This window comes from Pipra filicauda, unplaced genomic scaffold, assembly GCF_003945595.2.
Source record: "Pipra filicauda isolate LSUMZ 115617 unplaced genomic scaffold, ASM394559v2 scaffold370_size807399_pilon, whole genome shotgun sequence".
Classification (NCBI taxonomy): domain Eukaryota; kingdom Metazoa; phylum Chordata; class Aves; order Passeriformes; family Pipridae; genus Pipra; species Pipra filicauda.
The window spans coordinates 383762-408785 of NW_024104499.1; the positions used below are offsets into that span (position 1 = coordinate 383762).

The 25024-nt window shown below is 52.4% G+C and overlaps 1 protein-coding gene and 2 long non-coding RNA genes across 6 annotated transcripts in view; 1 reads left to right on the forward strand and 2 right to left on the reverse strand.

Moving 5' to 3' along the window:
* The window catches only part of KIRREL3 (kirre like nephrin family adhesion molecule 3), a 360456-nt gene that overhangs the window by 69101 nt on the left and 266331 nt on the right, over positions 1-25024 (reverse strand). The gene's annotated exons all lie outside the window — the stretch shown is intronic.
* Positions 9354-13292, reverse strand: LOC113982500. The gene is made up of 3 exons (XR_003538780.2): positions 13075-13292; positions 11774-11854; positions 9354-9525 (listed from the first exon to the last, which is right to left on the reverse strand). It is a non-coding gene; the product is annotated as an uncharacterized LOC113982500 (long non-coding RNA).
* LOC113982501 lies at positions 19326-21134 on the forward strand. The gene is made up of 2 exons (XR_003538781.1): positions 19326-19385; positions 20919-21134. It is a non-coding gene; the product is annotated as an uncharacterized LOC113982501 (long non-coding RNA).

Below are 25024 nucleotides of genomic sequence, written 5' to 3' on the forward strand. Positions count from 1 at the left end.
GCTGAGCAGATCCCTGGGGATGAGTCCAGCCTCCAGCAGGAGAGCTGGATCAATGCAGTGCAATTCCTTATCTCCCACACAGCCCGGCCACATGTTCCCCAGGAAGCAAACCCAGCCCTCCCAGGCCAGAGCACGATCAATCCCAATGTTCCAGCACTGACACACGTCTGGGGTGGGTCTGAATCCCTTATCAGGCACCGGCACAGCTCCAGTGGAAAAGGTTCAGCCTCACAGACACTCTGAGTGCCCTTGTCTGCCCTCTGGTCCCACAGCCTTTCCTGGGATCGTTCTTCCTTGCCTGAACCATTAGCACATCCCCATTTTAAGATAAATTACCCAAATCTTTAAACCTCTGCTCAGAGGGAATTCCCCCAGGCTGCTGTTCACACTCAGGTCCCTCTGTGAAGGCTCCCCCCGGAGCCAGAGCCATTAATACAGCATTCCCAGAGAGCCTGCAAATTGCAGAGTGGTAGGAAAATGGGGCTGGAGTAGCAGGAATCCTGCTTAAAGCCATGACAGAAGGATTCTGAGAATAATGGCTTTGGTTTTGCTGTGTCTTGGTGATTTTCCAAGGTTTTTTTCTCTGAGAGGAGCACAAGCATAGAGGTGTCACCCATCCTTAGGGACAGGGTGCCTGTGCACAGCACCCTGCAGGAAAACAGGCAGGTTCCCTGAGCTTCACCCTCTGAAAATGGTGACAGCTCTACCAAAAACTGTGGGATTTGTGGGAAAAATCCAGAGGAAAGGACAACAGCGAAGAGGAAAGAGACTGGGGAGCGTGAGAAGACAGGGCTAACAGAACAATTCAGAGAAGAGAGTAGATGTGCTACCTGGGGCTGCTCCAAAATCTGCTCCCAAATGTGGTTTTTTTTTTGAAATAGGATATCGATTTTGTTTCCTCTCCTTTTTTTATTTTGACTGATGGAGTGTTTCGGAGAAATGTCTCCTTGGGTGGAATTTTATTCTCTTTTAATTAAGGAATCAATAGCAAAAAGGGCAACAACACGTCAACGGGGGAAATGTTTTGGTCAGGGGGGTTCTCGTTCCTCTCAGAGGGTGATGGTGAACCCAGGCAGGTTTGGCCTGACCTGGGAAAGGAGATGAGGAAAGAGCAGGGGAGTGAGTGCAAAGTGTCTCAGTGATGGCTCCCAGGAGTTTCCACAGCAGAAATAGTTGTATTTCCTTCTGGTTTTTTTTTTTTTTTTTTTTTTTTTTTTTTTTTTTTTTTTTTTTTTTTTTTTTTTTTTTTTTTTTTTTTTTTTTTTTTTTTTTTGGGGGGAGTTTTTTGCTTGATTTTTTTTTATTTTTTTTCTCTTTTCTGGCAGTTCTAACTATTGTTCTCCATCAAACACCTTTGAAACACTATGGGCTGAAAAGCAGCCACTTCTCTAAGGGTGTTCTCCTCCTGAGACCGAGATGTGACACCACACCAGGTACCTGCTCCCCAGTCCCAGCTCCCACCACACCAGGAACCTGCTCACAATCCCACCACACCAGGAACCTGCTCACAATCCCACCACACCAGGAACCTGCTCACAATCCCACCACACCAGGAACCTGCTCACAATCCCACCACACCAGGAACCTGCTCACAATCCCACCACACCAGGAACCTCCTCACAATCCCACCACACCAGGAACCTTCTCACAATCCCACCACACCAGGAACCTGCTCACCAGGCTCTGTCCCAGGTCCAAGCAGACATGACCCTTCTGAGCCCCAGCTGAGGAGCCTCAGAGTTCACAGGACAAGCTGGGAGGTGATGCTGGTGTTGTTAATGGAGTATCAGCTTTTCATTCCTCGGGAGGGACCCATTTTGAGGGGTTCTTCCAGACCCTCTCCCATTATTCCCACTATCCAAGTGTGTGAGGAGCTCTCATGGACCCACGAATGGATCCCAAAGGCATTAATACAAGTATATAATAAACCCACAAATACAAACAGATAAATAAACACCAGCACTGGACCCTGATCTGGAACCCCAAGACAGCACTCACGGGAATCTCCAGCCCCCCTGACTCCAGGCTGGATTGGATCTCTTCCTAAAACACCCACAGGCAGCACGACCAGCCAGAGCTGCTGCCTGGACATCTTTGGCCACAGTTATTTTTCCTGGTGGCAGAGGCAGCCCAGCCCAGAACTGGAGGGGTTGGGATGTGTTCCTGGACCGCTGCCATCCCTGGAGCTCACTGCTCCCATGGGATGGGACATGAGCTGTCCCATCACAGCATCGCCACGAGGAGAGCTTGGCCTGCTCCCAGTGCAGGGGGGAGGCCACTTCAACTGCTCAGCATCAACCCTCCAGGCTGGACAGGTGCTGGGGGCTGCCAGGAGCTCCCTGTTCCACCACAATCGCTCCTGGGAGATGGATTTCCCTGGCAGGGAGTACAGAGAGAGATGCCACCAGCATTGCCAAAAACATCCATCAATGTCCCCCCTCCTGCCTCCCGAGGTTTTAATCACTTGGGTCCTGGCTCCAGAAAGGGAAGAGGAAGGGAAGAGAGAGATGGGAAAGCCCAAAGTCAGTTTGTCTGAGGGGCAGGACAGGGCTCTGCTGTGATGGTTCCATCAGGGCCCAAGGGGGACAGCAGGAGAGAAGCTCAGGTTGTGCTGGATGGGAAGGGAATGGAAGGAAAATCCTCCCTGGGAATTTAAGTCAGTTTTGTTTAAAAAGTGCTGAGTTAGCACAAAAGAGGATGTTTGGAAGTTTTGGGTTTTCCCATGCCCGACCTTTTAATTTGGAAAGGCTCACTTGAAATGTGTGGATCCTTTCAGGAATGCAAACCCCTCTGCTGCCCTTTCCCAGCTGGAATGCTTTCAGAGCTTTTACTCAGACAACAAATAACTCCTGGAGAACTTATTGGTGATGGAAAAACAGTCACTGGGTCCATCACTTTATGAACTCTCACTTTGGGACAAGCTGTGCCTTGCTGAGCAGAGAGCCAGGAAACACTGGCCTGGAGGCTGTGGGTTAAATAGTAGAGAGTGAGGAAGAAGAGGCAAAAAGCTGGGAAAAAGGGGATCCACGTGGTGGCTCATGGGAAACTGGCTGGAAAGGATGAGGTCCTGGCTGGGCATGTGGGCCTGGGAGGCAGGGGAGTGGATGTAAAGCTCCTTCCTGCACTCCCCACTCTGGGAAGCTGGTTCCCAGCCCTGTCCCTGAACCCTCTCCGTTATCCATGGCAGCTCCACAGTGCCATTAACAAGCCTAATGATTAACTGAACAATCCACGAGGTTCAAAACTACAGAGGCTGCTCAGGGGTGGATGAGGGAGGGCAGGGATGGCAGGAGCCACGTCCTGCCTGCTGCAGGAGGGGACACCCAAAGCCTTTCCCCATGTGACCAACCCCCTCTCCCTGCCATAGCAGCAGATTCAGGGGCAGCAGCCCCCCCACAACAGGTCCTGTGTGAAGGCCCAGCGAGCTCCTGAGCTGGAATGACGTGCAGAGCTCCCTCCTGCCCATCCCACTCCCACAGAGCTGCCCAGAGCTGGCTCACAGCAAAGTCTTCTCCTTCCCTTTCGAAGTGCTGGGGACAAGGACGGCTCATCGGGGGGACTCCCAGCCCCTGGGTGCTTGTCAATCATCCCTGAGACACTCCAGCTAATTATTTTTATCCTTCACTAATCGTGGGCACACTGGAGGTGTGGAAAATAGGCCATTCTTGGCATGTCTCTCTCTCTGGCGTGGGCTGATGGTGCCTGGGATTTGCTGCTCTGTGTCAGGACATCACTGCTCCTAATCAGGCTGAGATTTCTGTTGGGCTCCACGCTTCTTCCTCCTGTGCTTTGCTCCAGGGGGAATTGTGGGTGTTTTTCCAGTGAATGAGGATTTTCCTTCCCCTCGTGCCTGTCCTCATCCCATTATGGGCTTGCAGGGCTCCAGCAGGAGGGAGGCAGTACATGAAGAGATGTATGGACTGGAGTGCCTTTTCTTTTGTGCTCTGCACACCACCAAAACCAGCTGAAAAGTGTCTCAGGAAGAGGCAAACAACAGTTTTGGCTCTGCAGAGCACATATTCATGTTATGCAGGAAAAAAAAAATGATTATCTCCCCTTCCTGCTTTTCCCGGAGAAATGGAAAGTGATGAAGTCCAGGGGGTGCATTTGCACCTTTCCTGGGCTCATTCCTCCCACGCTGAAGAAGTTTGGTCCTGGTGGCTGGGAGTGGTTCAGAGTCCTTCAGGAATGGAGGGCTGTTGCTCTCCACACACAGAGAGCCCCCTGAGCTTCCAGTGCATGCCACGACTACGGCATTGCAGGGTCGAGGAGGAGGATGGTGCTCACAGACCCCACGGGGCCGCAGCAGTGAGTCTGCAGGAGCATCCAGGAAGGAATTCAGGTGGTGAAAACACAAGGCAGAGGAGAAAGCCACGTCTCTCCCATCAAACAAACAAACCAGCCCTGCCTGAGCCTGACCATCTTCGAGCCACTCTGGGCAGCGACAGAAGAGTCAGTTTGTTGTTTGCCCACTCGGAGAGGAGATAAGGCCAGGAAATCACAGTTGGCTTCTGCAGTCCTAAAGGGGAAAGGGAGGCTCAATCTGGCAGATGAATCACTCTCTGTTGACTGCTCTCCTTCTCAGTTATTATTCAATTTCATGAGACACCTCCAAGACACACACAAATATTTCCCCCCAGCCCACGAGGACGCTCGATGCTCTCCCACAGATCCCAGCGCTGCCTCGCCAGCCTGCAGGAGCTGTGCAGGTCCCAGGTCCCAAGGCCTGGCAGAGACAATGTCTTGAAAAGGACTTTTGGAAGTCAGTCACTGCCATCACAGCACTGGGACAGGTAGGAAATCTGCAGGCAGGGATGTCGGGCTGAGCCCAGACTGCCTCGTCACAGCTGGATGCAAACTCCTATTTGCATCAGGTTAAAATCCTGAGTAAATTGAAATCAGAGGAACATCTGCTGCTTTTTCATTAAGCTTGTGTTGACACCAGAGGAGGGGAACCTTGGAAGGACAGACAGAAAGGAGGGGGGAAGGTGGATTGAGTCAGCACAGGCTCTGGAGTCACCTCTGGGTAGGAGTCTGGGGCTGGTCCCAGGCTGGGCATTGCAATTTGGGCAAAATGACCTCAAACAAGGAGGTCCCTCCACCTCAGAGAGGGGTCAGTGAACACAGGGTAGGGCTGCCCACCTGGGAAGTCACTCCCTTCCCAGAAATGGGGTCTATGGCACTGCCATGGGAGCTCCTGGGGTTTTGAGAGAGCCTTGCTTGGCTTCTGTGGGGTGGGAGGGAGGGGTGGTGAACATCTGCCTGGGAACTCAGCATCACCAAATCTGCAGCAGATGTACTGTGCTTGTCACATCATTTCTCACTCTTCTTCCAGCCTAAATCCATCGGAGGCGAGGAGGAGTGGAGCCTTTCATCACAGCAAAACCAACACATGCTCGTCCTCGGTGCTGCAAAGCTTCACAACATGACCCTGGGATGCTCCACCAATAAGAGAGGCAAAGCAGCTTTATTTTCACTAGAAATTCCCTCACTTCTCCACACAGTCTCAAGGCTTTTGGGACCTGACATCTCATTCTGGAGTGCCCCTTGTGCAGTGCAGCTGTTTCTAAGCCTCCCTGCCACAACATTCCTCCCGGGGCCTCGAAGCAGCAGGTTCACAAACCAACCCAGCTCAAACAGAAAGGGCCAGACACGTCTGCAAACAGCCATCCCTGCGTCAGAGCTTGTGGGGAGGACTGTTTGTGGAGAAAAAAAACACTGAGGAGTATTTTTTTGGGCTGCCCAGCTCTAGTCACTGCAATCCCCAACACGGGGCTGCCTCGCACAGTCGCTGTTCCCACCACGTCCCACGCTGGGACAGCACCCTCCCCACTGCTCTACTGCTGCACAGTCACACCATCTGCAGCCATGGAAGTGAGAAAAAGCCTTGTCTGCATGGCAGATTATGGACTGCCATGGCTTTTGGGGAGCACAGCTCCGTGGGGAGCCGTGGGCAGGACTGCCCTGTGAGCTCAGATGAGTCCTGGGAGAGCAGGGAAACGATGGACTCCCAGTCCCAGTCCCAAGCCACCAACACATTCAGACCATTCTAGAGGCACAGGTGCCACTTCTGCCTGCTGGAGAGACCAGCGAGTGCCAGTGGCCACCTCAGCCCTGGTGCTGGTCACTGCACTCCAGGGCTAAACCAAGCACCGTGTCAGCTCACAGTGCAGAGCCTCTGCCTTTCCTGCACTCACAGTGCAGCCTCTGCCTTTCCTGCACTCACAGTGCAGCCTCTGCCTTTCCTGCACTCACAGTGCAGAGCCTCTGCCTTTCCTGCACTCACAGTGCAGCCTCTGCCTCTCCTGCACTCACAGAGCTGTCCCTGCAGCTCCCTCCCACATACCCTGCCACCCACCAGCATCACCCCTGATTTCCCAGGCTGTGGCCCATCCTGGCCGTGCAGGGTCCTGCCAGCCCCTCCTGGGGGGCTCACACGAGCTCATTAGGACTAAAGGGTGAGTTAAAGGGCTGTAGTGTGACCTTGGGATTTGTCACTCCCCCCTCACCCGAGGCAGGAATTGGTTTGTCATTTCTCTGGTGATTTTGTCTCCAGCATCCCCAAAGAGAAAGGGACTGTCCCCATTTGTCCAAAGGTGTGTCTGAGTGGCCGTAGGGGTGGCTGGCACAGCGAGTGCCATTGCAAGGCCAGGGATTAACACACCAATTCCTCTGTCTTCACTCTGCTCTTGTGTGTGTTTGGGGCCTGAGCAGAGAGCAATTAGGGCTGACAATGAGCTACAAAGAGCAGTTTGAGATGCTGACCAGGAACAGGGTGGGCAGCAACAGCTGAGAGGTCAGGAGAGCAGAAATACCTTCAGAAAACATGACTCATTCCAGCGGAGAAAAGGATTCTGCTGCTCCTGCCCTGGGCTCTGTTTGTACCAGCTCAATTAACCCTTTGCTGTGCTGCACTAAGGCAAAGGCAGGATGAGGGACAGGGCAGGAGGAACACCTGGCACAGGGCTTGGGCTCTGCCCTGCCTGGAGGGGGGTTAATTCTCCTCCCTCAGACTCTCCACGGTGCCTGGGATGGTACAAAGGGATTTAGAAACCTGCCTTGAGATGGCCTCCTGTTCCCAGCAAACCCTGTGTGCTCCCTGCAAACAAAACCCCCAGCCCTTGCCAGATTTCAAGAGGGATTTGGATGAGGGAATTGTCCCCAAAGCAAGAAGTGCTGTTAATTTTCCCCATCACTGCCATGAGGCTGCTGGAGGAACGAGGTGGGACTCCAGGCAGATGTCCCAGCCCAGCCCAGGTGATGCAGCCAGAGAATTCTCAGCTCTCGTGGATGTTGGGGTGTGATGGGAATAAAGAACACTCACTTTCCTGCTCTGATTCCCCAGGACCTGAAGGAGGAAAATCCTCTGACATGACCATTGCCAGCCCCATCTCTGAGCTAAGGAAGGGAAATGTGTGGGGTGCAGGAATGGGAGCAGCACAAACACCCTCTGAGGGTGGTTCTGCCCTTCCCACCTCCCCCTTGCTGCCTGTCCCTCCTCCCTGGCACCCACTGAGGTGCCCCCATAGGGCATTGCCAGCACCAGACCCTCCAGACCCTGCATCCTGAGCAGGGCAGGGATCCCTGCTGGCTGCCAGCTCCCCAGGCACTGAGAAAAGCAGGCAAGAACTCATCAGAAGTCATCAAACCTTTATAGAATGAACAATAAACTCCAACATTTCATTTTAGACAGACAAGATGGAATTTTTCAGCTTTCCAATGGCAAAAAAACCTTGAAAAATGAAGGTTATTCACCTCATTTTGACTCACTCATTTCTTTTCTTTCCTCCTCTCTGAAGGAAAGAAATGGAAAAAAGAAAAGAACAAAACCTAAAACCTTATCAGAGATGTCTCGTGAGCGTCTTCCACTGAAACCAAGGAGGGAAAAGAGCATCTTGACTTGTTCACTGAGAAACCTTTCATCCCAGCCACTGCATTTTTCATCCCAACCACTGCATTTTTCATCCCAACCAGGGCATCTTTCATCCCAACCACTGCATCTTCCCAAAACATCTCCCCAAAGCCCACCTGAAACATGCCCTGTGCCCACCTCCCTCCCATAGCAATGGCATGGTCTGTATTAAGAGCATCCTGAGCACTGCAGCAGTGCCCCCAGCCCCTGCCTGTGGCCCTGGTTTTGCCCAGCTGGGGGCCAGCTGGGAATTCCAGTTCAAAGTGGAGCTGCCTGATGGAGGCTCAGCCTGCAGGCGCTGCTGAGGGAGCTCCTGGATTAAGGGAAAAAAACCAGGAGTGGCTAAAGATGCAATAAGGGACCCCACATCCAGTAGGACTTTGATCTGGGGGATTGGGGATGAGGCCATCAAGTAAAGGTGGAGAAGGTGGTGAAAGTATAATAAGACACAATTTACAAAGCCTGTTGAATTCATGGATTTTAACTGGAAGGATGATTTATCCAAAGGCTTGGGCCAGAGACTGTATTATTCTTTCTCTCCACCAGCCTCTGCCACACTATTATTTAGGATGATTCAGCCTCCCACTCAGGAGAGGCAAAGTCCACATAACAACTCCACAGCCAGGAGTTTGTCCGATCCTCCACTTTCCAGGGACTTATGGATAGAGCCACACTCCCACAAACCACGCTCTGCTCACCAATAATCCAGCTTGTGTGGAAAAATAAGGCAAAAAAAGCCTCAAACCACTTGATGATTATTTTGTTTGGCCCATTGCTATTAAAAAAATCTCCCAATTCCTCGTTGGATGATTGTTCCTGACGCTGAGCACCAGCCTTGGCTTTGGAGCTATTAAAGCCTCGTGTTAAGTGCCAATGAGTGTTGGGTTTAGGGTTGCTGGGGGAAATCCACCCCATTCCTGCTATTGCTCTGAGCAAAGCCATGGCCTGGGCAGGAAGTGTGGGATGAGCACTTTGGGATGCTCTTGGCACGGCAGGGACTTGCAGACAGAGCTCATTAAAGCCGGGGTGGGGCTGAAATGATGCGGGTTTGGGTCTTGCCCTGTATCTTCATATAATCACAGAATATCCTGAGCTGGAAGGGACCCACCAGGATCATCGAGTCCAACTCCTGGCCCTGCACAGGACACCCCAACAATCCCACCCTGTGCCTGAGAGCGCTGTCCAAACACTCCCTGAGCTCAGTCAGGCTTCAGCCCTGAGCTTTCATGACTGGGGGTTAGAGGAGCAGGAGGAGGTGGATGAGTGAGATGATGTGGATGCAGATTTCACTCCCAGGCAAACCAGAGAAATGAGTTGCTGCCACTTTCTGCCTCTTTTTGCCCAGTCAAGTACCACAATCAACACTCAAAGCTTTATAACCAACCCAGAGGCAACTGTGCGGCGGCGAAGAAAGGGAAGCAGATGAAAAAAACCTCTCTTATTCTTAATTTACTCCAGTTAATTTTAGTCTAATTTGATCACAATGTTCTCCTGGAAAGAGGGGCCCTCCTTTAATAAGGCAGTGCTGGCCACAGAGGCTGCGATGGCGACGTAATCACCCCGTGTGTCGTACAGACTCTCTCTGCTAATTGTCAGGAGGAACTGGAGCTATTCTGCAGCAGGTATGGGATTGCAAAGAGAGATAATTGTAAGCAGATCTAATTAGTAATTATTGCAGGCCTCTCCTAGAAATTGTTTTTTACTTAACTATTCTCCCCCGAGCAGCCGTGGGTGCTGCTGGCAGGGGGACACTGGGTGACACAGGGTGTGGGTGCTGGGCTGGGGGGTCCCTGTCCCCACAGCCTCACCCTGGGATGTGCTGGAGGGCCTCAGCCTTGGCATCGCTGGGAAAGGGAGCAGGGAGACGGGCAGTGAGGCAGAGCTGAGACAGGAGAGGGTGCTCTCGCCGCAGCAATGGAGGTGAGGAGGGATGGGGGGGTGTCCTGGTGCCGGGGGGGCTCACAGGGTGAGGGGTCCTGCTGCCTCCGCCCACATTCCCGGGATGCTGCTCCTCCCGGAGTCCCCAAGAGCAGCAGAAATCAGAAAGGGTTCAGAGGAGAGGAGAAGAGAGGAGACAGGCTGCACAGAAAGCTGGGAGATGGGTGGGAATGGCTCCTATGTCATTATTCAGTCGTGTTCATGGACACAATCCCCACAAACCTTCCTGTGACACAGCTCCCACCCCCAGGAGAGAGCCTGGAGCTCCCAGCCACTGGCACACACCTCAGCACATCGCAGGGCAGCACAGGAGGTGACCAGGTCTGGGGAGGGAAAGGGGCACATGAACACCCAGGGTGGCAGCTGGAAAGAGCTGATTTTGTTCCACAGCAGGTTTTGCCCAAATCAGTCTTTTTTCAGGTCAATTGTAGCAGAATCCTTCATTCCAAAAGGGAAACTTTTCAAACCTCTGCACTTTTCCTTTCCCACCCTTCTGGCTGCCTGTGCACCAGCCAGAGGTACCTTTGAACAGCAAAACACCTTCAAGTCCTGCCTGGGGAGCTGAGACAGAAACCAACAGAGCCAGAAAATGGAGCAGCCTGATCTGAGGAGTCTGTGCACAGAAATCCTTGCTGCAGGAGGTTTCCTGAGCCTGTAATCCCCCTTTTAGCTCTTCTAGAGGCATCACCCAGAGCAGTGGGTGCTCTCTTTCCTCCTCACCCCAACACCATCCTGCTGTGGACACCCTTGTGTCCTGTTGAGATGGCCCTGGGACCACCCGAAGCATTTTGGAGGATGGAAAGGAGAAGATGCACAGCTCGACCTTTGCAGCACAGACAGGCAGGACTTTGACACCAACCTCCCCAAATTTTTTTTGGTGCAACCTCATAAATTAAGCAGAAAAGTATCAATAAGCAGGAAACCTTGGTGATGGAGTGGGAGATGTCCTGGTGTAGTCCTTTCCCTGAAGGCAGGGCTGGGAGATGTGAGGAGTAATTAAACACGGCTACTGAAAGGTGCCCTAAAAGTATTTCATTTCTAAAATCCAGGCTCTCATTACAGGGCTGCACTGATTCTGACCCATATCAGTCTAAACTGTTGCACTATTTTTTAATGTAGTTATTCCCTCCAAGCAGAGCCATCTCCCAGGGCTCTCCTGGGCAGCAGTGTTGGTTCACAGCTGGGATGGGACAACTAGACCAGCACTGCAGGAATTCTCTATGATTGGGGGTTTTTTTGCACAGTATCATTCCATCAGGGAGCACCCACAGAAAGGGGCCTGGAAGCAACACACAAGTGTGAGGGGTGGGGGAACCACCATGGGGGGAGCAGAGAGAGCAGGCAAGGCAAGGCAAGGCACAGCATTCCCATCCTGTCACTTGTGTCCAGAGGGATGCTGAGCCAAGACAGGGATGATAATCTGAGAGCAGGATGCTAATCTGAGAGCAGCATGAGAGTGGGATGCTAATCCAAGAGCAGGAGGCTAATCCAAACCCAGGATGTTAATCTGAGAGTGGGATGCTAATCCAAGAGCAGGAAGCTAATCCAAGATCAGGATGTTAATCTGAGAGTGGGATGCTAATCTGACAGCAGGATGCTAATCCAAGAGCAGGAGGCTAATCCAAGCATAGGGATGCTAATTGGAGAGTGGGATGCTAAACCAGGAGCAGGATGCTAATCCAAGAGCAGGAGGCTATTCTGAAACTGGGCTGCTCATCTGACAGTGGGATGCTAATCTGAGAGCAGAGTGTTAATTTGAGATTGGGATGCTGATCCAAGAGCAGGAGGCTAATCTGAGACTGGGATGCTAATCTGACAGTGGGACACTAATCCAAGAGTGGGAGGCTAATCTGAGAGCAGGCTGCCAAAGGAGAGCCACGTGCTGGTCTGAGAGTGGGATGCTGCCACGAGTGGGATGCTAACCTGACTGCAGGATGGTAATCTGAGAGTGGGATGCTAATCCAAGCACAGAGATGTCCATGTTCCCAACCTGCAGTGCCATCCCTGAAACGAGAGAAGTCCCCCTGGAGCACATGGCTGCGATTCAGCTGCTGGTGGCCACCTGGAGGGCATGGAGAGACCCTCCACCCTCACCCCATGTGTGGCCCAGAGCAGGATGTGCCACATCCTGCTGCGTTATCACCGCAGCTCCCACCTCCCTAATCAGGGCTTCTCACTGCAGACAGTGCCCCTGACCTTGATCCCTTCCAGTCTGAGGCCCCTCCATGGCAAAGTGACTCAATTAAGCCCTGGTTCACAGAGAGGGCTAAAAACAAGGTGGGGGGGGGGGGGAGGAAAAACGAAGTGCCCAACAACAACAAAAATCCTCCCTCCCGAGAACAATTTCCTTCTATGGATTTTTAAGACCAGCGGCTGGAGAATCACTTTCTTGTTTCTGTGCTGTCTCTCCAGTCAATAAATAAGAGGGAAATAAAGGATTTCAGAGAAAATAGAATGCAGTCAAAAGGTAAATTGTGGTCTTAAAAGCTCCTAAGAGACTGTCACCGACTTTGAAATGTTTCCTAGTTTGAGACCATTTCTTCCTGACTACATGGTTTCCGCTCCTTTATTTGCATCTCTGGGAGGTAATCTTTAAAACTGATTTTCCCCTGGTTGCATTTCATTGGCAAAGAAACTAAACAGGCTGCTGCATTACAGTAATAACATCAACACTGCAGCCACCTTCGCCTTAATTATTTCTCTGTCTTACCAACAGGACCAGTTAAAGGAGATTTATATTTGGGTGGGAAGGAGGGGGGAGTGAAGTGGCATGTGTGTGGATGGGTGAGATAACCTGGAAAAACCGATTTATCCCTTGTTAGGTGTCAGAAGCAATAAAAAAAAAAAGTAAAATAATAATAAAAAATACACGAGGTAAAAGGTTTGGGCCATTTAAGTAATAATAATGTCAGCATTTCACCTGTGTCTTGCTTAATTATTTCCTTCTCTCAGCTCCGCCACCTGAACCAGTTTAGATAAGATTTCAGCACGGATAAGGAGGAAGAAGCTGTATTCTCCAAAGCAGATAAGCTGCTTTTTCCAATGGAAAGGAAGAGAACGCGTCACTAAAGCCCTCCTGCTGTCTACTCCAGAGTCATCAACAGCCTCTTAGCAAAAGTCTTGCCACTAAAAGCTTGTGAGGTTTTGCAAAATACTATAAGATAAGAGAAAAGCACTTGTAAAGACAAGGAAGGGAGGCTGGAGTGTGCAAAGCAGCTCCTCACCATCCGTGTCCGGCCAACTCACACTCAGGGTGACCCCAAAAAGCACCAGGGAGGGAGAAACTCGTGTTTAAGGAGAGTCCAGAGGCTCTGCAAAGGTCTCCTTGTACATGCAGGATGTCAAAGCTGCCTTCTGAGTTGGCTCTGCTTGAAAGTTGCCCCCTTCCAGACCTCCTGCTCAGTCCTTTTAGGTCTCCCTCCCTTCCAAGAGATCCACATCCACCTTTTTCCTTCCTCCAAGTGCTTTGGAACAAGGCTGGCTTGCCAGGAGAAGAACTTGGTAGTACATGAAGTCATAGAATCATGGAATCCCAGAATGGTTCAGGTTGGAAGGCACCTTAAAGCTCATCCAGTCCCACCCCCTGCCATGGGCAGGGACACCTCCCACCAGCCCAGGTTGCTCCAAGCCCTGTCCAACCTGGCCTTGGACACTTCCAGGGATGAGGCAGCCACAGCTTCTCTGGGCAACCTGTGCCAGGGCCTGCCCACCCTCCCAGGGAAGAAATCCTTCCCAGAATCCAATTTCTTCCCAATATTCCAATCCAAATCTCTTTCAGTTTAAAGCCATTCCCCCTTGAAGCCCCCCATGGCCTTGGAGCCAGGGAAAGGAGGCAGGCCCAGGGCTCCTGCGTGGCTGGGGCTGGGGGTCTGGCAGCTCAGGGCCCCCCAGGGCTCCCACTCAGGTCCTGGGAGCCACATTCCTGCTGCTCCCTGCAGGCACTTCCAGCTCCAGCCCTGCCAAGCTCCACGTCGGCGGCTGCCAACGCGCCCGGGGAGCCGCAGATGGGCCCTCCCCTGTGTGCAAACACTCCCAGACACCTTGGGACACCCGTGAACAGGCTGCTGGAAGCTCTCCATCCCCGGGAAGGAGAATGGGAGCCACGGAGGGGGGGTTTGGTTGGGTGGGAGACGCTGCCAGGGGGAGGGTGAGGTGCTCTTGGCTGCTCCGCGCTGCACGACATCGCTGGTACCGCGGGGAAACGTTTCAAAAGGGAAAGAAGCAGCTCTCTGGATCTGGGAGCTTCTCCCTTCCGCTTGTACTGCAGAGTTTACTTTTATTATTATGCAGTTTTCCCCCTTCAGCAGCTCAGATGTTCTGCCTGCGTTTTGCTGCTGACCCGCAGGCCAACCCTCAAAGCAGTGTTTGCTCAGGGTTTGGCGTGTGAGGGGCTTTAAAGTCCTTTTTTCTTTTTTTCTTTTTAAACAAATTTAGGGTGGGTGAAAACTTTCCCTCTTGGTTTATAATGGGGCTGGGGAGTGATGCTGCATGTTTGTGCTGGAAGGCAGGAGAGCAGGGGGTGAGGAGGAGGGTGCACCTGAGCAACCTGGTCTGGTGGTGCCCATGGCAGGGGGATGGAACTAGATGAGCTTTAAGGTCCCTTCCAACCAAAACCAGTCTGAGATTTTGGGATTCTGTGATCTCAGTGATGTCAGTAATGAGGGAGAACCAGGTGGAGGGTCAAAGCTGGAATGAAGATGGATAGGAGGGACAGTGGCAGTGGGATTTTCTGGAGGTTGGGGCTCTGAGCAACCTGGTCTAGCAGAAGGTGTCCCTGCCCGTGGAGCCAGAGAAGCTTTAAGGTCCCTTCCAACCCAAACCAGTCTGGGATTCTGGGATTCTGTGGTGATTTCTGGGCCACGATGAGGGGGCAGGGGAGAGGAGACACCTTGTAGCAGGAGCACTGCTTGTACCTGTGCACTCCCCATCCTCACAGGGGGTGAGAAATGTCCCCCAGGAATCGCCACTGACCTCTGTGCTCTCCTTAGGACCCCAAACCTGGAAGCTAATTGGATTCTGCTGCTTCAGCCCCCAACACTGGGGCTGGATTTGGCCCTATGGCTTTTCCCACAGAGCCCTCCTGCTGCCACTTAACGCTTCCGAGCTCCTCCAGCTTCCCTTTGCCTGGCCCTGCCTTCCCACCCTGCCTGATTATATTGGGTCTGCATGTGTAAGTACAGCCTCCTGCCATCCTAATCATCTAAAGTGGCTATTTGAATAACAGTTGTTGGTGCCTGTAGTTTCCTGTAATTTTCCAAAGGAAACAAATCCATGCAGACTGCAATTTTGCGCCTATGAATTTTGAATGAACATCTCTAAGAGCCTCAAATTCTCTCTCTCCCTTCCTTCCTCCCCTCCCCTCTCCTGCTTCCCAGGCCCAGCTGAGCCAGAGGCTGCCATCAGGAGGGTGTGACTGATTGGCTTCTTTCAGCAGGAGGATTTTGGGCTAGGAAGGATCCACTCTCCTTAGGGCAGGCACCAAAGCACGGGGCCACTGGCAGAGCTCACTGGGGAAGCTGGAGAAGGAAGGTGGCTCCTGCCCAAGCAGGGCATGGAGACAGAGGCATCTTTTGAGCCTCAGGTGTCAGGATTTAAACTTGTTTTGTCAGCTCCAAACCAAGCTTGGGAGGTCCCTGTGTACCCAGCTCTGATGGTACCAGCCCTTTGGAGCTGCTGCTGTGGGCCAAGACTCTTCACCTTCTAACCCAGAGGAGCTGGAAGACATTTGTCCTCCTGAGCTGATCTCCAGGATGGTGACAGTCCCTATTTATAACAAAATCCCAGAATGGTTTGGGTTGGAAGGGACCTTAAAGCCCATCTCATTCCACCCCCTGCCATGGGCAGGGACACCTCCCACTAGCCCAGGCTGCTCCAAGCCCCGTCCAACCTGGCCTTGGACACTTCCATGGATGGGGCAGCCACAGCTTCTCTGGGCAATCTGTGCCAGGGCCTCCCCACCCTCACAGGGAACAATTTCTTCCCAGAATCCAATCCAAACCTACTCTGTTTCATTTTAAAGCCATTATAACCCTCTCTCTCTCAAGTTTCCCCTCCCGTTCCTCTGTGTGCAGTTTTATAACACTGAGGGTTCTCCTTTTTTATGACATTGTTGTTTCTAAAGTGTTTTTATCACCTGGTTTTATTACAAAATTACTGTGCAGCCCCCCCAGTGCTGTAGCAGTGAGGAGGGAGAGTGATTCTGGAAATGCAGCAGTTCTTTCCTGAACAGCTTGCCGGGGAAGGGGCTGTGATTTGGTGATGGATGGAGTGCTTCTTATCCGGTATATTTTTATCCATAAATATATAAAGCACTTTGTGATCCCAGTGGATACAAGGCACTATATAAATGTAAATCATTATCATTATCATTAAACACCTCCTGCATCTTTTAAACCTTCCAGTTGGAATCAGATACAAACGGGGCAGCTGCTGTCTGGGTTTTGTTGGTGAACCAAATGTGAGAGCTGCCATTTTTGGCTTCGTTAGCAATTAAATGGGATCTCATGAAAGACCCTTATTTTTCCATCACGATTTTTTTTTCTGTGCTGCCACTGATTTGAAAGTCACTTCTCACCCACTAGGAGAAATCTCTGCAGAATTCCCTAGCAACAACCTGAATAAGAAACAGGCACCTTGGGTCCGTGGATGCTCCCGGATTATCCCAACGCCCCGCGGGATGTCCGGTGTCCATCCCTCTGTGCTGCCGTGAGCTGGGGACGGGGAGAGGATTCCTCGTGTGCTGCCAGGTCACAGGGAGGAGAGTTCAGCCCCTACATGATTTATGACTCAATGCAGATTGGAGACACTTGTCTCCACTGCTATGACTCTGCAGCATTTGTGCTTGGCCGCGGCCCAGCCCTGGAATAACCAACCGGCTGCACAAACCCCCTGGATGTCGCTCCCGTCGCAGGGAAAGAGGCAGGCTGTGCTCAAAACCCAAACTTTCCTGTTTCTGCCTCACCCAGCTCCTTTTTCCTTTTCTTTAAGGGAGGGATTGGAGCCTGAAGGACTCTCTCAAGGTTGCACACGGAGGCTTTGGCAGCACAGAAAGGAACCCGGGACGTGCATTTTTCCATCGAGGCCATAAATCACTGGATTCCCTTTCTGCCCATAGAGCCAAGGATGTTGGGTGTCCCTTCCCAGCATTTCCCCACCCATATTTTGTCACTAAAGCCTGTCTTCCTTCCTACACTTCCAGCAAGGCCACCCAGTGCCAGCTACTGACTGCTTCTCCCTGTGGGAATTCATCTCCAGCTGCATTATCCTACAGTCACAGAATCCCACACTGGGTTGGGTTTGGAGGCACCTTAAAGCTCACCTTGTTCCAACCCCATGCCATGGGCAGGGACACCTTCCACTAGACCAGGTTGCTCCAAGCCTGGCCTTCAACCTCCTGTTTGGGAGTGAGGAGCACAGTCTAAGATAAAAGTGAACTTTCAGTGCATTTTTTCACCCTTCCAGTGATCCACTGGCATTTCCCAAAGGGACATGACTGATGCAGGGCCTGGCTACACTCAGAGCGTAGTGAAGGGCAGGTCCTGACCCCAGGGACTGGGGACTGGCTGTTCCCACCACCCAAGGGATCATCAACAACTATTCACTTCCCCTTGTCACGACAACAGAAGGGATGGAGTTGGAAAGCTTGGATGTGTCCCGTGTCTAAGCCCTGGCCTTTAACCCTCACTAACCTGCCAGCAGTGGCTTACAAAGGTTTTGCAACATTTAGAAACAGAACCAGGTTTTTCCTAGTTCTCTATTTTTTCCCCCTTATTTTTTTCATCCTGTTTTCCCCAGCCTCTCATGAGCTGCAGCCTCCTGCTGCCCAGGGGAAATCTTCCATTTAGCTACATTTTCCTTTCTCATTTCATGCTGTAATGGGGATTCATCATAGGTGTTAAATCCATAATTTGCCATGAATCCCTTGTCTCTCTCTGTGAGGTCAGAGTTGAGGAGTTTAGAGGAACCTGATTGTGTGGCTTCATGCCTGTCCTAGGGGAGAGCACCAACCTAATTCCCAGGAGCAGGAGGAGGCTGGAGAGCCCTGGCTGGGTCATCCAATGCTGTGTCCATACTTTCCACCTCTCTTTGCCACCTGAAGAGGCAAATTTGAGCACACGAGGCACCTTTAGTGTCAAAAAAAGAGTAATAGCTCCTTCCAGAGGGTCATTTGTCCAACCTTTCCTTGGCATGTGAGGAATATCCTGGAGCTTGGGTGGTTATTCGCCTCTTAATTACCAAGGACACCCACAGGTCACTCATTCAGACGTGACTATCCACTTTTGCAGCCCAAGGTGAGCCAAAAGAAATGCCACAGCCCCAAACCCATCCCAGCCCTACCTCTGGACGGGAAGCTGAAATCCATCACACTGACAGGGGCATCCAAAGCCACTGGGAAGTGCCAGGAACAGAGAGCATGGTGATGGATGTGTAACAGAGAGATTCATCACGGGGTTCCCAACCCTTCCTCCCCCACGGGCTGGGACGGGCTGGGCTGGGAGGGCTGAACCCTCCCAAGGCTGGCAGAGCAGCTCGGGGGGCAAGGCTGGGCAACACAACACGGAGCAGGGAAGTGCAAGACGTGCAAGGAGGGCTGGTAAAGCTCTTGGAGCCAGGAAAACACGGCCCTGCAGGCTGGGCACCAGCAGAGAGCCGGGATGGCTCCAGGCAGCCTCTCCCAAAGTGTCTCCTCCGCTCTCCCGGCTGGTCCTGCCCCGCCGAGCCGCCGGGTCGTTTTTCATCGGGGGGATCGATAGCAGAGCGGGGGCCGTCGCTCAGGTGATGTCACGCTCCGAGGGCCTCGTTCCTCTCTGCCAGCTGACAAGGGGAGAGGGAGTCAATACTCGTGTCAGGTCACTAACAACCCGCCGAGCTCCCGGCGGTGACGGATCCGCGGGCTGAGCGGGCTCCGAGCACACCCCGGCGCCCCGATCTATACCCCATCCGTGGGTGCGCCTGGGAGAGGCACCAGCGGAGCTCTGGGAGCACAGGTGCGGATCCAGAGGAGCACGGGCAGGATGCAGATGGGGGAGTTGTGTCTTGATTGGCAAGAGGGAGAATTGTGCGTGGGCGTGCACGGCACAGAGAGCTCCGCACGTGCGGGTGATGCCGAATGCAAGGTGTCAGCGATCCAAAAGGGCATGAAGCAGAATAATGTCCCCTGTCCACAGGCATTGCAGAGAGCAGGAGCTGCTGGATGCAGCGTGTGCTGCGAAGGGAAAGGCTGGTGCGATGCAGAGGGAGCTCTGGCTCCCCCATGGTTCGTGCAAACAGAGGGGGATTTAGGGGTGGGACACTGGGGGGTTGTGCCCAGAGCAGGAGAGGGGGCAGACACAAGTCCAAGTGATGAGCACAGAGGGATCCTGACACACAGCAAACACCCCCACACCACCTCACAGCGACCTCACAGCCATTGCAGCTCATGGCTCCAGTGCCAGGGGCGGGGGCAGAGCCAGCCAGAGGGGCTGGGGGGAGGGAAGGGGATGACAGAGAATCAGAAAGGCTTTTTTATCAGCCCTCTGTGCTTTGCATCCATCAGGTGAGTCCAGACCTGCAGACTCTGTGCAGAGAAGGCAAATGCTTCGTGTTCGATAAGAACACGGGTCAGGACCGCGATGCCCTCCCGGCCCCGAGACAAGGAATCACAGATTGGGGTGGGAACCCGGACATTAATCATTCCCAGCTGCATCTCTTCCCGTTTACTCTCTGGTCCTTCAGTCTTCAGCGTGCTGGAAGGATCACTGCTGTGGTTCTGGGGATTTGAGGAAGGGGAGATTTGATGGGAGAGGCGGCATCACCCAACCCCGGGGCCCAGGGCTGTAAGAAAACAGAAATTTTGCAAATGTGTGAGCCCAGAACCTGGAGCAGGGTTTGAGGGAACAGAGGCAGCATCTGCTTAGTGCTGGCCTGGCCCTGCTGAGCTTCCCTTTGTGTGATTAAACAGCAGCCCCTGCTCAGATATAACCTTGTCCTGTCAGGAAGGACACGGACCTTTCGGAGTGGGTCCAGAGGAGGCCACAGAGATTCTCCAAAGGCTGGAGCCCCTCTGCTCTGGAGCCAGGCTGGGAGAGCTGGGGGGGTTCATCTGGAAAAGAGAAGGCTCCAGGGGGACCTGAGAGCCCCTTCCAGGGCCTAAAGGGGCTCCAGGAGAGCTGGAGAGGGACTGGGGACAAGGGATGGAGGGACAGGACACAGGGAATGGCTTCCCACTGCCAGGGGGCACGGAGAGATGGGATATTGGGAAGGAATTGTTGGCTGTGAGGGTGGGGAGGCCCTGGCACAGGTTGCCCAGAGAAGCTGTGGCTGCCCCATCCCTGGAAGTGTCCAAGGCCAGGCTGGACGGGGCTTGTGGAAGCAACCTGGGCTAGTGGAAGGTGTCCCTGCCCCTCCAACCCAAACCATTCCATGATTCTGATGCTATTTATCATTTTTAATGCCCGTAATGTAAAACAAAGCCCTTTCTTAGCTTTGTTCTCCCCATTTGTATGATCAGAAAGTCGTTATTGTGCCGCAGCAGAGCCTGAGACAGGCGGACGTGTCCCATGGAATGTTTCACCTTTGGCCACACCACAGCCAGGATGTGCTTCATGGCCATGGGATGGTGGAATTTTGCTTGTCTCCTTCAGACTACAGAGAATGGAGCTGGTGCAGTTGCTGCCTTTCTCCTCCAGACAGACAGGGAGCCAACGACCCTGGAAAGGAGGAAGCAGCACTTCCCAACACCCGGATGAAACCCACCTTGGGAGGACCCATCTCTAGACCCAGTTTTTTAGCCCACAGTCCCTCTCTTTGGGCTGGTTTCCATCTCTAGGCTGCACGAGGCAGAACTGCCTTTCCCCTGGAATTTGCACAGACCCTGCTTTGCCTGGCTGGGCCCGGTGAATCCCACAGGGATGCCTTCCCACCCCAGAGCCACACAGGGACACGAGCAAGGAAACCTGGCCACCCTCTGCTATCAAAGGGAGCCGGCTCAGAGTGCTGTAAACTTAAGCTGCTCAGACATGACATCAAATATTTAGGTTATTTGGGATTTGTGCTCGATTGTTTGATGTTTCTGTTTCATTCCCAGCAGAGCCGGTTGCTGTTTTGCCACTGAAAATATTCCCAGCAGAAAATGCAGCTTTGTGAAGGCCCAAACTTGTTCAAGGAGAAGAGACTGTCTGGAAGAAAATGATCACATTTTCATCACTTCTTTTTTTTTTGTTCTGAATTGACATCCTGGCTCTACATGCTCTGAATTTTGCATTCAGAGAATTGAGTTCTATTAAAAAGTGTGGAGAAAAGGTTCCAAGCTGAACAGTTTCTGGATTTGAAACATCACCTCGTTACATTTCCTCCTTGCAGATCAGCATTACAAACAAATACTGAAAAATGGCCTTTCCCAGGCCATAACCTCTTTATTTCCTGATCAGACTCTGCTAAAGAGCAGGAAAGCTGGGAAATGCAGATGTCTCAAGCTGCCAGCCATCATTTTGTTAATGGAGATGCTTCCTCTGCTCTGCAGGGGAGCACTGGGAAGACTTGGCAAAGAAGAGGATTGGAATAAAATAAAAAATTAAATAGAAAGAGGGAAATGGTTGTGATTGAACGTGGTTGCACTTGGCACCCCAGTGACCTTCCTTTTCTCCCATCCCTGACTTGTGCCATTGTCAGAGACAGGAGCTCTGGCTCCAAATTAACTTAATCTGTAGAGTTAAATAATTCATGTTGATTTAAGAAAGCTTTATTCCTAATGGGACACAAGTGAAGGCAGAGTTAATATTAGAAGAGACCATGGAGGGGGAGGAGGGAGGGAATTAGACTATAAAAGGTGAAGGTACAAGTTAATTGCCTATCAATTATTCACCTTAAGCCTCTGGAAGTAGCAACCCTGCCTCCCTCCTCACACCCTCATATCCCATTTTCCTGGTTGCCACCACGTTCCCACTGGCACCTCTGGCACCAACCTTTTCCCCATGACAAGCAGGAGCTTCCCGGGACAGTCTATGCTCGTGGCAGGGCTGGAGGTGTCACATCTCCTGCTGGGAGGACAGACCAGGACAGGCCCGGGATGCTCCTGCCAAGGCACCAGTGAAGGAGAGGAACCATCCAGGTTCCAACAGCTCATCATCCACCCGCTCCACTCGCCCCGGCCTCCTCCATCCTCCCAGCACGGCGGCTCCTGCCCAGCCTGGTCACGGAGGGTCCCTGTGCTCCCCTCTCCCTTCCCCTCTGCTCCCTCCAGGGGAAGCCAGTGCTCTCTTCACAGTTGCTCCTCTCTTGGCTGCCTCCGAGATCTGGGAACTCAACACTAATTAACGGGCCTGTAAATCCCAGCTCGGCTGGAGGGGCCTCGAATTCCTTCCCGGTCCCCCGAGTGCGGAGGGATCCACGAGCGAGCCCCGCGGCTCCTCCAGCTCCACGGCTGGCAGAGGCATATTTTAACAACACACAGCTGCTGGCAATGTAATCCCTTGTATTTGCCCTCCCTGCTCGGAGCTTTGATGGAAGACCAGAGGGAGCTCTCCAGTGGTTACAGCCAAAGTGTTTGCTTTGCAATTTCGCTCGGTTGCTGCCTGATTTTATTTTTAAATTTCTCCGAGTCCTAATCAGGCTCTTACTTTATTTAATTAATACCCCGGCTTAGTTAAATAGATCATAAATTAAGCAGCCCTGCCATAAAAGATGTACCAGGTAGCAAATAGCCCTCCTGTGGCTTCCCAAAGCCTGCCTGGCTTGGGGTCCCCTGTCAAACTGCCTTGACATCCTTGACTTGCAGAAAACATGGATGCTGCCACATCTCCCAAATCCCATCCCATCAGCTCTGTCAGCCTTCCCTGCTGGGGCAGAGATCCCAAGAACATTGGGCAGTGACTCCTTCCCCAGACAATTTGGATAATGGTAGCAGGAAGGTGAGGGAGAACCGGAGAAGGGGGGCCCTCCAGCTTTGGGATGGGTTGTAGCCACATTCCCAAGGAATATTTGTCGCTGAGACTCCACAAAGAAAAGCTTTTCCCTGATGCTGATGACACTAATAGGCTCATCCGTTTGAATGTTTGGACTTCCAAGGCTATGGAATGATCTGTTCCACTACATTTAACCATGTAGATTTGAAAACAATGTGACAAAACCTTAAATATTTAATTAAAATATGGTGTAGCTCTGCATCTGAGCAGGGAAGTAGGAGACATCAGCCCCATAAAGCTGTTGTCAGACATGAATGACAGCAGTTGGAGCTTGGATTGGGAGGCATTGGGGGATATCTTGATACCAAGGAAGTGGAAAAGCTGGCAAGAACAGACAAGGCAGCACCAACCCATGTAAAAATAACAGGCAAGGTATTTTCCAGAGACAAGGCTGGGGGTGATGGAGCAGGATGGGGCTCCCCAGAACTGCCTCCAACACCCAGCTTGGCTGATGAGCCCCTCGGGTCGTTGGCAAACCAGCAGCAGACATCGGGCTCCCAGTCACCAGCCCCTCCCAGTCACCAGCCCCTCCCAGTCACCAGCCCCTCCCAGTCACCAGCCCCTCCCAACTCTGCCCTGTCTGTGGCAAATCCTTTCCTTGAGAGCTGTCCCAGATCCAGGGATGCCCAGGTGATGTCTGCAGTCTCAGGTGAAACTGGGCACACAGGGATGAAGGAACACCCCACAAGCATCTTCCATTGAGGCAGCGCAGGCAGCCTCGGCACATCCCTTCCCAGCCCAGCGAGAGGAAACCTGGGAGATCCACACCCCTCTGGAGCAGCTGCCTGGCTCACAGCTAAATAGGCTCGTGCACCAGCTCCTAAGAGGAGCAATGTGTGCACAGCTGGTGGCACTGCACATCTGGAACCGCCGGAAATGTCCCTCCCTTGCTCTGCACAAACGTGACACGCAGCGAGTTCAGCCTGACAGGCTGCACATTGCACCGGCTGCCAGAGCCAGCGCTGGCTCCCAAAACACGGCCTGTTGAGGCACCCGCCCCTCCTGTGCCATTTCTATCCCCTCCACTGGGGTGGTTGAAACACAGAGCACAGACCCCTCCCCGTGGCAGCTTTGCCGGCGCTGCAGGACACACTGTCCCACCCCAAAGGTGGCACAGTGGGAGCCGCTGGTCACCAGCCATCCCGTGGCCCCTCTCCAAGCGTGGGATGATCCCTCCTGCCCTCCCCAGTCCCCCTAAATTTCACGTAATCACAGAATCGCCCAAACTGGAAGGGATCCACAAGGATCATCGAGTCCAACTCCTGGCCCTGCAGGGACACCCCAACAATCCCACCCTGTGCCTGAGAATGTTGTCCAAACACTCCTTGAACTCTGGCAGCCTTGGGGCCACGACCATTTTTTCCCCCCCAGAACATCTGCATAAATACACCTAAAGTGAAAGATGAGCCACCAGTGGGTTCCAAACCCCCATTTTCTCACCAGTTCGGCCTAAGCTGAACATCCTCTAACTTTAATTTTCTTAAAAGGAAAACACTCTGCAAATATAAGTTGCTGAACATCTTAGGTAAATGTACCAATTAGCAACTACCATGTATATCCACATAAACATTAACTACCATCTATTCAACACATTCCATAACCCCAAAGATAATAACGATTTCCTTTTGATCCATAAAAACATCTCTCTGCTCAATCAACGCTTCGCGGCGGCTCTGACGTACGCCCTGGGACTAAATTAGTTTTGAAATCTTTAGCTCTAATTAAATAACATTATTTCTTTTGTCTGGGCTCCGGCAACTTTGACAACAGGAGGAGGGAGCCCGGGCGAAGGAGGGGCTGTCGGAGAGCAAGGCAACGTTCCCGCTCTCCGGCTCATTCCCGGGATTCTTTCATGTGTGGGCACTTGTCAGAGCTCGGAGCTGCTGCCAGGGGTTGATTGAGCAGAAGGAGGGATCAAAGGAAAATCATCATTATGGTGGGGGTCAGGGAAGGAAGGGATGGCAGCTGTGTAAGTTCAGGGGTAGGGAATGTTGGAGAGTTGTGGAGAGAGGAAAAACAGACACGGGGGAAACTGCAACCCCAAAATTAGAACTTGTTTTCGTGGGGAGGTGCAGGCTCTGGTGAGGTGAACCTTCAACCACCACCAGTACCTTAATTCACTTCTTTTGGCTGCTTAAAACTAATTAGTGCTGATCTGACTAAAAGCACTGAAAATCTTGCATCTTTTTAAAAGCTTTTCTTTTTCCCTTGGAAATTACCCAGGGGAAAAAAA